The following is a 13,333-nucleotide window of genomic DNA, read 5'->3' as shown; positions in this document are numbered from 1 at the left end:
CGTGGGACAGGACTTAAGGGAACAAGTGGATTATTAGGAACATAGGGTGAAAATTGCATTGCAGGTATTCAGCCCCCAGGCCATACAGGGCCTGGTGCACAATGCACATAGATTTAAGTTGCACCCTCTGAGCCACAGGAAGCCAATGCAGCGACCGTAGAGCCGGGAAAATAGACCTATGATAGGGAGTGCAAACCATCAGTCTGGCTGCTGCGTTTTGCAACCCTTCGAAGGGGATGGATTAAATATTTTGGGTGTGCTAGATATAAGCAATTGCAGTAGTCAAGTACATTCAGTACCAGGGCAGCAACCACAGGGGCATTGAATTGTGCAGGGAGGAAACCCAATACCTTGCTCGGAACTCTCAGTTTAAAATGCCCAGACTGACAGACAGGTGCCACCTGGGCCTCCAAGGAAAGCGAGGAGGAGATCTTAACTCGCAAGTCCTTCACACCAGAGACCGGGACAGGACAGGAACCAAGAGAAGAAGGCCAGAAAGAAGGAGTCCAAAGAGCAGAAGCAGATGCACGTACTATAAAAAGTCTGTTACATTTGTAAATGGAGATAACAAAAACTAGTGACCAAAACAATTAAATGTGGCATGACATTATAATATATGTATTTTTTGTAGTAGAAATACCCCAGGAAGAACATTAAACAATCTCTTTATAATGTAAATACTTGGATCAAAACAAACTGTATATTCATTAAACTGTAAATGATATTGTAAGATATATTGTGATTAATATGTTAATATTTGGGTTGCTCCTTAATGGGGCACCCTGATACAATGATCCCTTATATACAGTCCCATCACCCAATTCTGAGCTAGAAACAGTTTGCTCAAAACTCCCATTTATTTAGAGGAATCAAGTCATGCTGCTGTTTGTTGTCTTTTCAGAAGCTCTTGATGTTGATTTTCGGTTTGCATTAGATCTAGCTTTTCCAAGTGATGTTTGTTTTTTGTGCGGCATGTTTCAGTCACTTACTGGCTTCAGCACATTCGTTTTTTGTGCAGCATGTGTCAGTCACTTAATGGCTTCAGCACATTTGAGAAAATGTCCAAGAAAGATTGATTGATTGTGATCTCTTCTCGTGAATGAACGTAAGTAAACTGTAACCTTGCATTTCCCATATTTGGAGTGGCGAGATAAAATACACTTTAAATTCTTTTTTTCCCTTTAAAAATGCTTTAATAAACACTATTGAACTGTATATAGTAGTAACACATTTTAAAGGAATAACCAACATATCGAACATTTTGTTTCAGACACTTTTCCAAATGTTGCCTTCTTCTAGTACCTACTGTAGTGAATCGGGCTGAGCATCAGAGTAAATGAGGGTGTGTACAGAGCACATTTTTTGCATCCAAACATATATTAAAATCTTGCCCCAGACAAATGAGGAAATCATGCAAAATGTGGTAGCAGTGGGTTCAACGATGTGGATTTGTATAGCCGTAAAAAAACATACACACACACATACAACATTTTTTTTGCATATAAGATTTGTGCATCCAAACATAGACTACGATCTTGCCACAGACAAAAGAGGAATCCATGCACAATTTGGTAGACGTGGGTTCAACGGTGTGGATTTGTACAGCCGGACAAACATACACACACACATACCTACATTGAGATTTAGATATAAAGATTCTATTTGCACTTCTATCACTTGTTGGTCAGTATATGCACATCCTTGGCGTCACAAAAATGTCTCTAAATTACACATGAAGTCACATTTAGAAATGGATCAACACATTTTGCTTTCCCAATAAAGCAGTAAATCATAGAATCAGAGAACTGTTGCATGTCTCACATTTCAGTGATCTGTGATCTCATCATTGTGGTCATGGTGTGCGCAAATAGGGGCCTAAAGTTAAGGCGGATTTAGTGGAATTTCCAGGGTTTTGTTGCATTACGTTCTCACCTTAATGTCCCTGAAACTAAAGGTTTTTTTTGAATATCAAGGGTTTTGTTACAATGTATTGTTCAACTTAATGTTCCTGCAACTAATGTTTTTTCCTTGAATTGCAAGGGTTTTGTTATTCCATACATAATTAACATTAATAATACAGACAATTCAGCTAATCAAAACAATGTATTATTTCTAGAAAGTAAAATAAATAGCAATTGTGCAACCACATCCCCCCCAAATAAACCTGTTGCTACAACAAATCTGTTGGCATATGTACTAAACTTTCTAAACTATTTATATGTATATGTACTGTTCATGAATAGTTATTGAAGTGTTATTGTAACAGCCTACTAAGGATGCATGTGCGGGTACATGCAGCAACAACTGGGGGTTCCCCGTGTGTGCGAAATGAGCCAATCGAAGTCAACATCCTTTAATGCACCTACCAATATTCACGCATGATCCACCAACCAATGAAATCAAGTGCTGCGGCTCTGTGCCTACACATGACTTTTATGCACGTGAACGAACGATCCAATCAAACGTTGGGATGTATTCACGTCAAAACGCCCAATGTAGTCTGATGTGACCTGTGCATGAACATTAGCCAATAGGACATTGAACTACCTTGACACATCTACCAACCTTCATGCATGATCCACCAACCAATTAATTAATGCACTACAGCTCCACGTCTATGCATGACTTTTATGCGTGTGAACGAATGAGCCAATCAAACATTGTGATATGTTGGCGGGGCTATGCCAATAACAATAGATGACATCTGCACATATGAGACTGTCCAATCAGACAGTAATGCAAATAATCAACACACTGACAAAAAAGAAGTTCACATTTATCATTGCTTTCTGTACTTGCTACTGAAAGGGTTTCTCAGTAACTGTAAGCACTTTTGGCACTTTACTCCTTACATTCCTGATCCTTTTTACCCACCTTACCCGTAATCCCATTTCCCGTTGTACTGTAATTTGTTCAGTTTGTGTATTTTTTTGTTTTACTGTTTCCTTCTTTTTTTCAAACTTTTTTGCAGCAGCATTTTCTTTTTTGCCTTGTTTTTTTGAACGTTTAACTTTTTTCTTCTACTAAGACATTCCAACATTTCTGAACATGAGAGCACAAGTAGTGACAACGGCATCATTTGGGTCAACAATCCATCACCACCAAGGAAACGGCACACAGGAATGAAAAAAATTGTGGACGGTTGGCACTTCTTCAAGGTGAAGGAACACTGCTCCAGAAAATAGGCAGAGGAGGTACTCTGCACCTTCTGTAATACGGCTATACACCATGGGCCTTCTGATGTTCCATCTCAAAGCCTAAGAACATCAATAATGATTAATCATCTAGTGACAGTACATTTGGAGGAGTTGGATGATGCATATCAAAAAGTACACACACATCATAAAAGGAAAATGCAAGGGGGCCAATCCTTGCATAGAAGGTGGTCAGCACCACCCACAGAACCTCCATCCACCAGTGCATCAACAACTCCAACTGGAAATGAGGCCTCTACATCAGCAGTGGTATCCACTACACAAACTCCTCTCGTACTAACACCCGATCCATCCATCATGAAAGGAAAGCAATGGTTGTTCCTAAATGTTTTTTTAGGAACTCCCGTCGCCTGCACACTGTCTAATATCTGTATAACAGATCAAGTATTTGATGAAATTGTGAATACTTTATATGAAGTGTTTGACATAAACTTGGAGTGATCAACAATTCAAATTGTGTCATAGTTAAAGAAATACCATTTCTCAGTTTTCAGATCAAAAATACATCAGAATTTATTGTACAAAGACAAGCCCAACGCGTTTCGAGTTCACACTCTTCTTCAAGGGGAAAATAACAATTCTTCAGTTTTCTAAAAAAGATATAGAAAAAGAGTACATCTTAGTTTGTATTTATAACTACAAAAATAGCAATAGCAAGCATTTTTAGGCTCAAAATGTAAAAAGGCATAGATAATATCAACTCATGTAACAATATATCAGTGCACTCATAGGCATTCTTGCCAAACAAGGGGATAAGTCCTGTCTATCACAACCAGTTGTCTAGGAGGAATCTCATTGGTCATAGTCAGTCACTTATGGTACACAAGAAGAAAAAGAAAAAGAAAGTTCAGGAAAAAACCTCACTTACCACTAAGGGTCAAGGTGAGATTTGTAAGCTTTCCAAACGGATTCAGAGCGAAATGGTTTCTGGGAATACTAGCCCAAGAACAAAATACTGTGTTTTAAAAGAAAAAAAGAAAAATTGTACCCAAAGTCAGAACAAACGGAATTTAGAAGAGTAGGTAGCATAAAGAGATATGCCTACACATATTTCGAAACGTATTGTTGTCTTCCTGGTAGGAAGTAATCTGTCCACACAATCTATCCCTTCGGCGCTCAGCTAAAAACACAAGCAAATTCCTGATCAACGACAATCCGGTTACCCCGGTATTTTATGGTATTTTATGGTCTCCCCAAAATCCACAAAAACCAAACTGGTCCACCACTGAGGCCAATCGTCGCAGGTACAGAGAGTATCTTCCTTCCCCTAGCTTTATATCTTGACACAGCACTGCAACCTCTGATTCAAAAAACAGGAACCTACTTAAAGGATACCACCCACTTTTTACAGAATATAAACAAATTGAATCTGGATGAACCCAACCTACTACTCTTCACAATGGATGTAAGCAGTCTGTATACCTCAATTCCTCACAACCATGGTATTGAGGCTCTGGAATGGTTCCTACTAAAACATGAGGAAGTAAATATTCATAAAGTGTTTGCTATAGAACTTTTAAACATCATTCTCTTTAATAATTACTTCAGGTTTAATGGACATTTTTTTCTGCAAACCTCAGGTACATCAATGAGGTCACTGGTGGCACCCCCTTATGCCAACATATTTATGTATTTTTTTGGGCTTACCCATGAACAACACAACCTGTAAAGATAAAATGAAAAGTTGGTTTAGATACATTGACGATGTTTTTGGTATATGGAAAGGGACGGAATCAGAACTTCTGCTATTTTGGGAATACCTCAATAATTGCAATGACCGAATGAAGTTTACTATTGACATACGTAAACCATCAGTTAATGTCTTAGATGTTACCATTGAGAATGAGGGTTTGAAAACTCAAATTTACAGGAAGCCAACAGATGTTAACAGTGGTCTTCATTTCCAAAGTTTTCACCCCAAAACATTTAAAGGAAAATGTACCCTACAGCCAAGTCCTCAGAGCTAAAAGAATCACGTCAGAGGTGGACAAACTACAGGAGGAATATTCCATCATGAAAACCAGATTCAAAGATAGATGCCTCCCAGGAGACCTGATTGAGAAAGCCATACTTAGACCAGAACTGCAGAGTCAAAAAGACCTCCTGGACCCAAAAATCAAGAATGAAAAAAACAAGTTTAATCCACTCATTGAAGTATTCTAGTCAAAGTTTTCAAATAAAGAGGATAATCCATAAAAAACTGGGATATCATCAAAACCGACCCCCAACTCAACTGTCTCTTCCCAGAACCACCTATGCTTGCTTACAAGAGAGGTAGAAACTTTCGGGATAAACTGTTTAAAGCAGAAAAATTCAAGACTATGAATCAAAGCTTTTTGAACAAACCCAAAAATGGGACCTCCCCGTGCCTCAATTGTCAACATTGCTCCAATGTGATAAAAGGTGATCACATTAGGCATGGGAACACTGGCAAGAAGATATCACTGAAACAATATGCAACCTGCAATTCTAGAAATGTGATTTACGCTCTGTGCTGTCCTTGCGGAAAATATTATGTTGGGAAATCGACCAGAAAAGCTAAAGAAAGATGGACGGAGCATAAATCAAACATCCGAATGAAACATATATAATCACCAGTATACAGACATTTCAGAGACCACAATCATACAGTGGCACACATGAGAATGGTTATACTTGAGGTCATACACCCACTCCCTAGAGGAGGAGACCTGCAGAGTTTTTTATCCCAGAGAGAACTTTTCTCCCCCCTTAGTATGAACGAGGACTACTACCTGGGTCCTTTTCTTTAGAATTCTCACTGTCATTTTTACTGCGTTCTAATCTAATGTTATGTTATGTTGTAATTTGTGTTTAACCTCCTCTGCTTGTGGGATCAAACTGCACCTTTGACTACCTCTGGCTTCATGCACGCACATTTGCAGATTTTTAGATTGTATGTCCTTTCTAGGGACAGGACAGAATCAGCACTGATGTGGTATCAAACTACGTCCTTTTGTTTTATTGATACACCTGTCTTGGGTTCTCTTTTTCTCCAGAGATGTATTTGTTGTAACTTTTAAAGACTGCACATTCCCTTTTGGGACAATACATAACCAGTACTGTTTAATATTTTCACTGCCTTTGTATAAAACATTTTGCTCCAACAGAAACTCAAATGAATTTTTCACTTTTTCCAATATCAATAAGCTGTTGAAAAATGCTCTTATCTTTTTTGGCAACACCATTTACTAAAACAAACAAAGAATCTGTAATGTCACACTTCACTCCTAGAGTATTAACGTGTGCTTCCAAATTCCAAAATAAATTCACAATGTATATGGAAAGGGACGGAATCAGAACTTCTGCTATTTTGGGAATACCTCAATAATTGCAATGACCGAATGAAGTTTACTATTGACATACGTAAACCATCAGTTAATGTCTTAGATGTTACCATTGAGAATGAGGGTTTGAAAACTCAAATTTACAGGAAGCCAACAGATGTTAACAGTGGTCTTCATTTCCAAAGTTTTCACCCCAAAACATTTAAAGGAAAATGTACCCTACAGCCAAGTCCTCAGAGCTAAAAGAATCACGTCAGAGGTGGACAAACTACAGGAGGAATATTCCATCATGAAAACCAGATTCAAAGATAGATGCCTCCCAGGAGACCTGATTGAGAAAGCCATACTTAGACCAGAACTGCAGAGTCAAAAAGACCTCCTGGACCCAAAAATCAAGAATGAAAAAAACAAGTTTAATCCACTCATTGAAGTATTCTAGTCAAAGTTTTCAAATAAAGAGGATAATCCATAAAAAACTGGGATATCATCAAAACCGACCCCCAACTCAACTGTCTCTTCCCAGAACCACCTATGCTTGCTTACAAGAGAGGTAGAAACTTTCGGGATAAACTGTTTAAAGCAGAAAAATTCAAGACTATGAATCAAAGCTTTTTGAACAAACCCAAAAATGGGACCTCCCCGTGCCTCAATTGTCAACATTGCTCCAATGTGATAAAAGGTGATCACATTAGGCATGGGAACACTGGCAAGAAGATATCACTGAAACAATATGCAACCTGCAATTCTAGAAATGTGATTTACGCTCTGTGCTGTCCTTGCGGAAAATATTATGTTGGGAAATCGACCAGAAAAGCTAAAGAAAGATGGACGGAGCATAAATCAAACATCCGAATGAAACATATATAATCACCAGTATACAGACATTTCAGAGACCACAATCATACAGTGGCACACATGAGAATGGTTATACTTGAGGTCATACACCCACTCCCTAGAGGAGGAGACCTGCAGAGTTTTTTATCCCAGAGAGAACTTTTCTCCCCCCTTAGTATGAACGAGGACTACTACCTGGGTCCTTTTCTTTAGAATTCTCACTGTCATTTTTACTGCGTTCTAATCTAATGTTATGTTATGTTGTAATTTGTGTTTAACCTCCTCTGCTTGTGGGATCAAACTGCACCTTTGACTACCTCTGGCTTCATGCACGCACATTTGCAGATTTTTAGATTGTATGTCCTTTCTAGGGACAGGACAGAATCAGCACTGATGTGGTATCAAACTACGTCCTTTTGTTTTATTGATACACCTGTCTTGGGTTCTCTTTTTCTCCAGAGATGTATTTGTTGTAACTTTTAAAGACTGCACATTCCCTTTTGGGACAATACATAACCAGTACTGTTTAATATTTTCACTGCCTTTGTATAAAACATTTTGCTCCAACAGAAACTCAAATGAATTTTTCACTTTTTCCAATATCAATAAGCTGTTGAAAAATGCTCTTATCTTTTTTGGCAACACCATTTACTAAAACAAACAAAGAATCTGTAATGTCACACTTCACTCCTAGAGTATTAACGTGTGCTTCCAAATTCCAAAATAAATTCACAATGTTGCCTCTCACACCAGGCAGATTTGCCATCTGTGTTTGCAATCTAAGAATAACTTGGAACGGATGAACAGTTTGCAATGCAGTCACTTCAAACATGTTCATTTTTTGAGGCACAACAGGGATATCAGGCACTACCATGTTGTTTAAGATACTTCTTGGTGGAATGCGTGTTTGATTATAAAATCCAACAAAGTGTCTACAAACATAGAGGGCCTCACTTGCATGAAATCATTCTTCTACAAACAAATATAGATAAAGTTATTTCCAAACATCTTCTACACTATGTTTAATGTTGTTCTCAACATACCCTAGTTTCACTTGAGACTTTTAAAAAGTGCATCAACAAGATACACAAACAATAGAATATAACTCAAATATTGCAAAACTTCTTTTATACTGTTAAAAAATCTGATTCTTTGAAAGCATAAGATCATCATTTCCACTTCCTATAATTGTTTCATCTATGTACACATACTCTTTTAAATGCAGCATAGTAATCATTTGCATTGAGGAAACTAAACTTTCTGCAGTTCCATTGAGAATTATTTGATTTAAAACTGCAAGACATACTTGGTGAGAGTAATCAAAAAGTAGTTTTTTTTCATAACCTTCACAATCATTTATTCTTTGTAGCATCTTCATCTGTCTTTGAACGTTATCATTTCTGTGCAAAACTTGCAAAAATCTCTTTAAAAAACGATTAAGTCCACAGATTGCAAATCCACACCTCATAATCCTTCTTTCGTTTTATTTTTTACTGACCTACACTTTCCATTTCTGTATTATTATACTTTATCATTCCTTCTTTTTTTAGAAATCACACCATTTCGGACTACACAGCTACGTCCACTCATATCAATAGCTAGTGGATTTTTTTTCTTGAATGCAACTCTCCTCATTAAAACATCTTTCAGTATGAGAAGCATGTTTCCACTCTCCGCCAAAGATGTCACAACATGTGTCACGTGTAGGTACATTAACTGTTTCTATATTTGTATACAATGTTGTAGTCACCCTAAGTCATTTCTTAAGTTTAGTCAATACGAAAATGAGCAATTGTCTTTTCATATCAAAAGCTTTCTTAATTATTACTTGTACTTTCTTCTTTTGCAAAAAACATTGCACCACATATCTTGAATTTGTTTTCACACTTCTCCAAAGATGTGTAAATATTCAGGATTGATACATTTTCCTATATATCTTTATTCCTCTGTTTCAAATTGATGACTCATTTTTTAAACTATCATCAACACCAGGTATAGTATTATCTACACAATTTGTATCTAAAGATTGAAAAACACCCCCACCACACTAGAACTCTACTTCCCTGCAGACAACCATTTCTTATGGCTCGTTGGTGTTCCTTTCTTGATGGCATCTTACAAAAAAAGCTGTATAAAAAAATTAGAATGTTTAAATTCACACATTGTGTTTCTTTATATTTTCTAAATATAATATAACTTTCAACCCCAGGCTGATTGATAGGTGGAGATCGAATTTAATGGGGCACCTACCCAGGATTTGTACGGCCAAGCATAACAAGAGACTCAGACAAAGCTGCGGAAAGTAAAAGCCTGTGTATGCCCATCGGCCCAGGCGTAATAGTTATTTGCACCCTGGGATTTGCCTGGGGTGAATATAATGTTCTTTTTTTTGTTCCTGACAAGAGATATGCTCAAATGGAGTACACCTCCCATCAGTAAACACTGACACCACAATTTAAATCAAAAAGAGACTTGCTCCCTTTTTTTGGATGACAGAACACATTAAAAAACGGTTCCAAATTGGCCACCATGATTCAAAAAGGAACCTTTAAATTAATATTACTACTACTACTCAACAAAACATGTTAGCATGCATATCCTCCCTCCACTACCCATCCCCACTATCACTCTAGTTTGAATGGCTAAGTCCCCTGGCAGCGCCATAGTACTACCCTACCAAAGCTAATCAATAATACCATAATCCCCTTACCACTATAAACCTCTTAAATAATACCTCACATAATCTACACATAACATTAAAGTACAATTCCCAAACAACTTCTGAATAAAAGAAATGTTCACCAGAAACAACATGACATTTATTCACATTCATAAAGGTGCTCAAAAATAATATGTAACACATTTTTGCTTTCATATACCAACCAACTATTCATTCATGTATGCTATTATCTCAATTCAGATGTTATTTGATAAGAGAACATAGCACCAAAATAAGGCACTGCCACTTATTTGCTCCACCCGGCTCCAGTTTCCACTCCTCTCAAGCATCTGCGCAACAGCTGAATGCCGACTCCAGTCACACACCATTGAGTATACTAGTGGTCACATAACAAGGCCCTACCACATCCTTGCTTCTCCCAGTACCCATGTAATGACTCCTCCTTAGCCATCCTCAACAAAAAACATGCACAATTACCTACCTTACCTGTTTCCACCTATTTCAGCATAATAAGACAATAGCCTAATCCACTACCCTGACTTTTACCTACAAATGAATAACTACTACTGCTACTCAACAAAAGATATTAACATTTTTGTCCTCCCTTTACTGTCCATCAGCACTCCACTAAAGTTTCAATGGCCATGAGTCCTAAGCAGCCCCAGAAAATGTTCTTAGCAAACCTCATCAATAATACTGTTTACCCCAACCCACTATGCACCCCCCTTCATTTTACATCTCCCTATGTCAGTGCAACATATTGCATTACATAGCATGGAACCCAAATTGAAGCCTTCCCTTCCAAAGCACACAGTTTGCAAGCAATTTGGAAAAATGCCAAATATGATTGTTCATTATAATTTCTAAATTACTACCAACAATTACATGACAGTGGAAATCCTGCACTATAAAAACAATCCCATATGCTATCAAACCATACCCACTTAGTCATTATAAATTCACCTTTGTCACTTCATAATTTCACACTTCCACAATTCTAACACAGTAGACAATCACCAATATATGGGCATACAAAAAAGGTTAATATCCAACTACAAAGCACACACACAGCCACAATATGTGTCAAGGGAACAGTTATATTGCTTGGTTCACACTAGGGTTTCGTATGCACCCTCATTCATATCACATCCTCCAATGTCACTGAGAAACAACCTTTATTTGGAAATATATTTTCTGTCAAACATAAGCATAGGATAACATTTCATACGGCTTTATCAATCTCCTAAAAACACTGAAGTAAAATATGGAAAACCCTTCTTTGCAAACAGTTCTTATAAATTTTACCAAATGAGACACCTAAAACATACTTCATTTATCTTACAAATACAAGAATTCAAAATGTACAAAAAATATATAAAAATACACTGTCACTCACCTTCAGTTGCTACAAATAATGAATAGATCTTCACCATGGACAAACACAGAACATGTGCACACTCTCACTTCTGGGTTCAGACTGACAAAAGTTAACAAAAGTTTCGCTCTCATATCTTTCACAAACCAATATCACAATAGAGGACGGTAGAAAGCAAACAAATAAACTGCCAAACACATTCCTATTACAACCTTTATCAAACAATGAACATAAACACAATCCTTTTAAGAATACTTTATATAATATTTACACACTATATTAAAAAAAATCTTTTATTTTTTCATAATTTTTCCAAATAACATAACTGCAGCTGTAACCCTGGTTACACAATGAAAACCCACCTATAGACATGGTTACATGTACATTTTTAAAATGCGCTCAAAAACACATATTACAAAGATTTCAAAATCAATTCACATTAGCCTTCAGGTGAGAACATCCAGACAGAAACCCATATACAAATCTTAGCTAAAACATCCATAATATAATATGATCACTGCACCAAAATACAACCAGCTATAACCGCAGTTACAGCAAACTGATTCATGCCCGCTGCTATCAAAGACCCCCACAAAGTAGGACATGCGATTGGAGCATTCATACCTGTGGATCGAGTCAACCGCCAGTAGTCGCAGCTACCCGTAACATTTCAACAGATTCAAGAAGACATATTAACATGCTGCAACAATTCAAACAACATAAACGTACACATGAGGGCATTGAATCAGAAACACATGTGAAATTGTATAGTATAAAATCAATTTAACAACGTGATCAACGCATAGAAATTGGAATCGTTATACCTGAGGCTAAAGCGATAGTTGTAAGAATGGCTACACCTGCCTAAAATACATTATGTGCCATTTGGTTGCTCGTACCCCCGGCTAAAACCCATCTTACGGTTGGTATCCGAAGCTATAATATATCTGACAGGACACAATGTTTCATTGGATGGTATCGTAACCGTGGCTATTTAATAAAAAAGGCATCAAAGGTATTGTCCTTTTCCAATATTCTTAAAAGGTTCTCTGGGTGGCTCTTAAAAGAGCCTTTCGGTTCTTTTACCAACATAACACCAATAAATATATTTTCAATCGCAGAAATACTCACCTCTATGATGATTCAAAAATGTTTGAATAATTTGTCTGTGCTCTTTCTTTAGATGATTAATTCATTTTCTTTTCCCAAAGAGAAAGAAATATGTGCTCCCTGTCAAAAATGTTTCCCTGTAATCACAGCATATACCTCTCATTACAAACACACAGTCTAAAATAATATTATAAAACCAAAAAAACCTTGTAAGCCAATGCTTTGAGAACTCATCACCTAAGTCCTCAACATCACTATTAACCCCATTCTCAAAATGTGCAAATTTCCACAGTCTTCTGACCAAAGAGATTCCTCTCCTTCTGAAATTGGCTCCATGTTTCAAATATACATTGAAACAATGAATATACTCAAAAACACCACTATCTCCTAAAGGTACACCTCACCCTCACCCTCAAACAAGTCACATTCCTGGTTCTTCACAATTGGGTGGCTGAAGTGGCATCGGCCTTAGTTGACACATACTGGGGAAGACTCAGGTTTGAAAAAGTTTGCAACCAGGCCTCCTATACATCAGCAGCTACAAATGAAATATATTGGGTTCAACCTTTGCAGTAACTCACATAGCTAAGTGACCAATCAATCCTCATTTATTGGGTTAAGACCACAAGAGCAGGCTCCAGTGAGAGGGCATGAAGCCCACAGTGACATAGGCTATAGGATAGGGGTCACCTTCCATCTTCAGACCTCACAGGCCAATCTTCCCGTAAGGAATACTGTGGTGGGGAACACTTATACTTTTTTTTCGCGAAATGACCTGTTGCAGGGGAGAGACAAGGGAATAGTGTCTATAGAT

The sequence above is a fragment of the Ambystoma mexicanum genome, chromosome 1q, assembly GCF_040938575.1.
Source record: "Ambystoma mexicanum isolate Mex_15411 chromosome 1q, UKY_AmexF1_1, whole genome shotgun sequence".
NCBI lineage: Eukaryota > Metazoa > Chordata > Amphibia > Caudata > Ambystomatidae > Ambystoma > Ambystoma mexicanum.
The sequence above is the reverse complement of the archived record's forward strand: the minus strand, read 5'-3'. Positions refer to the sequence as shown.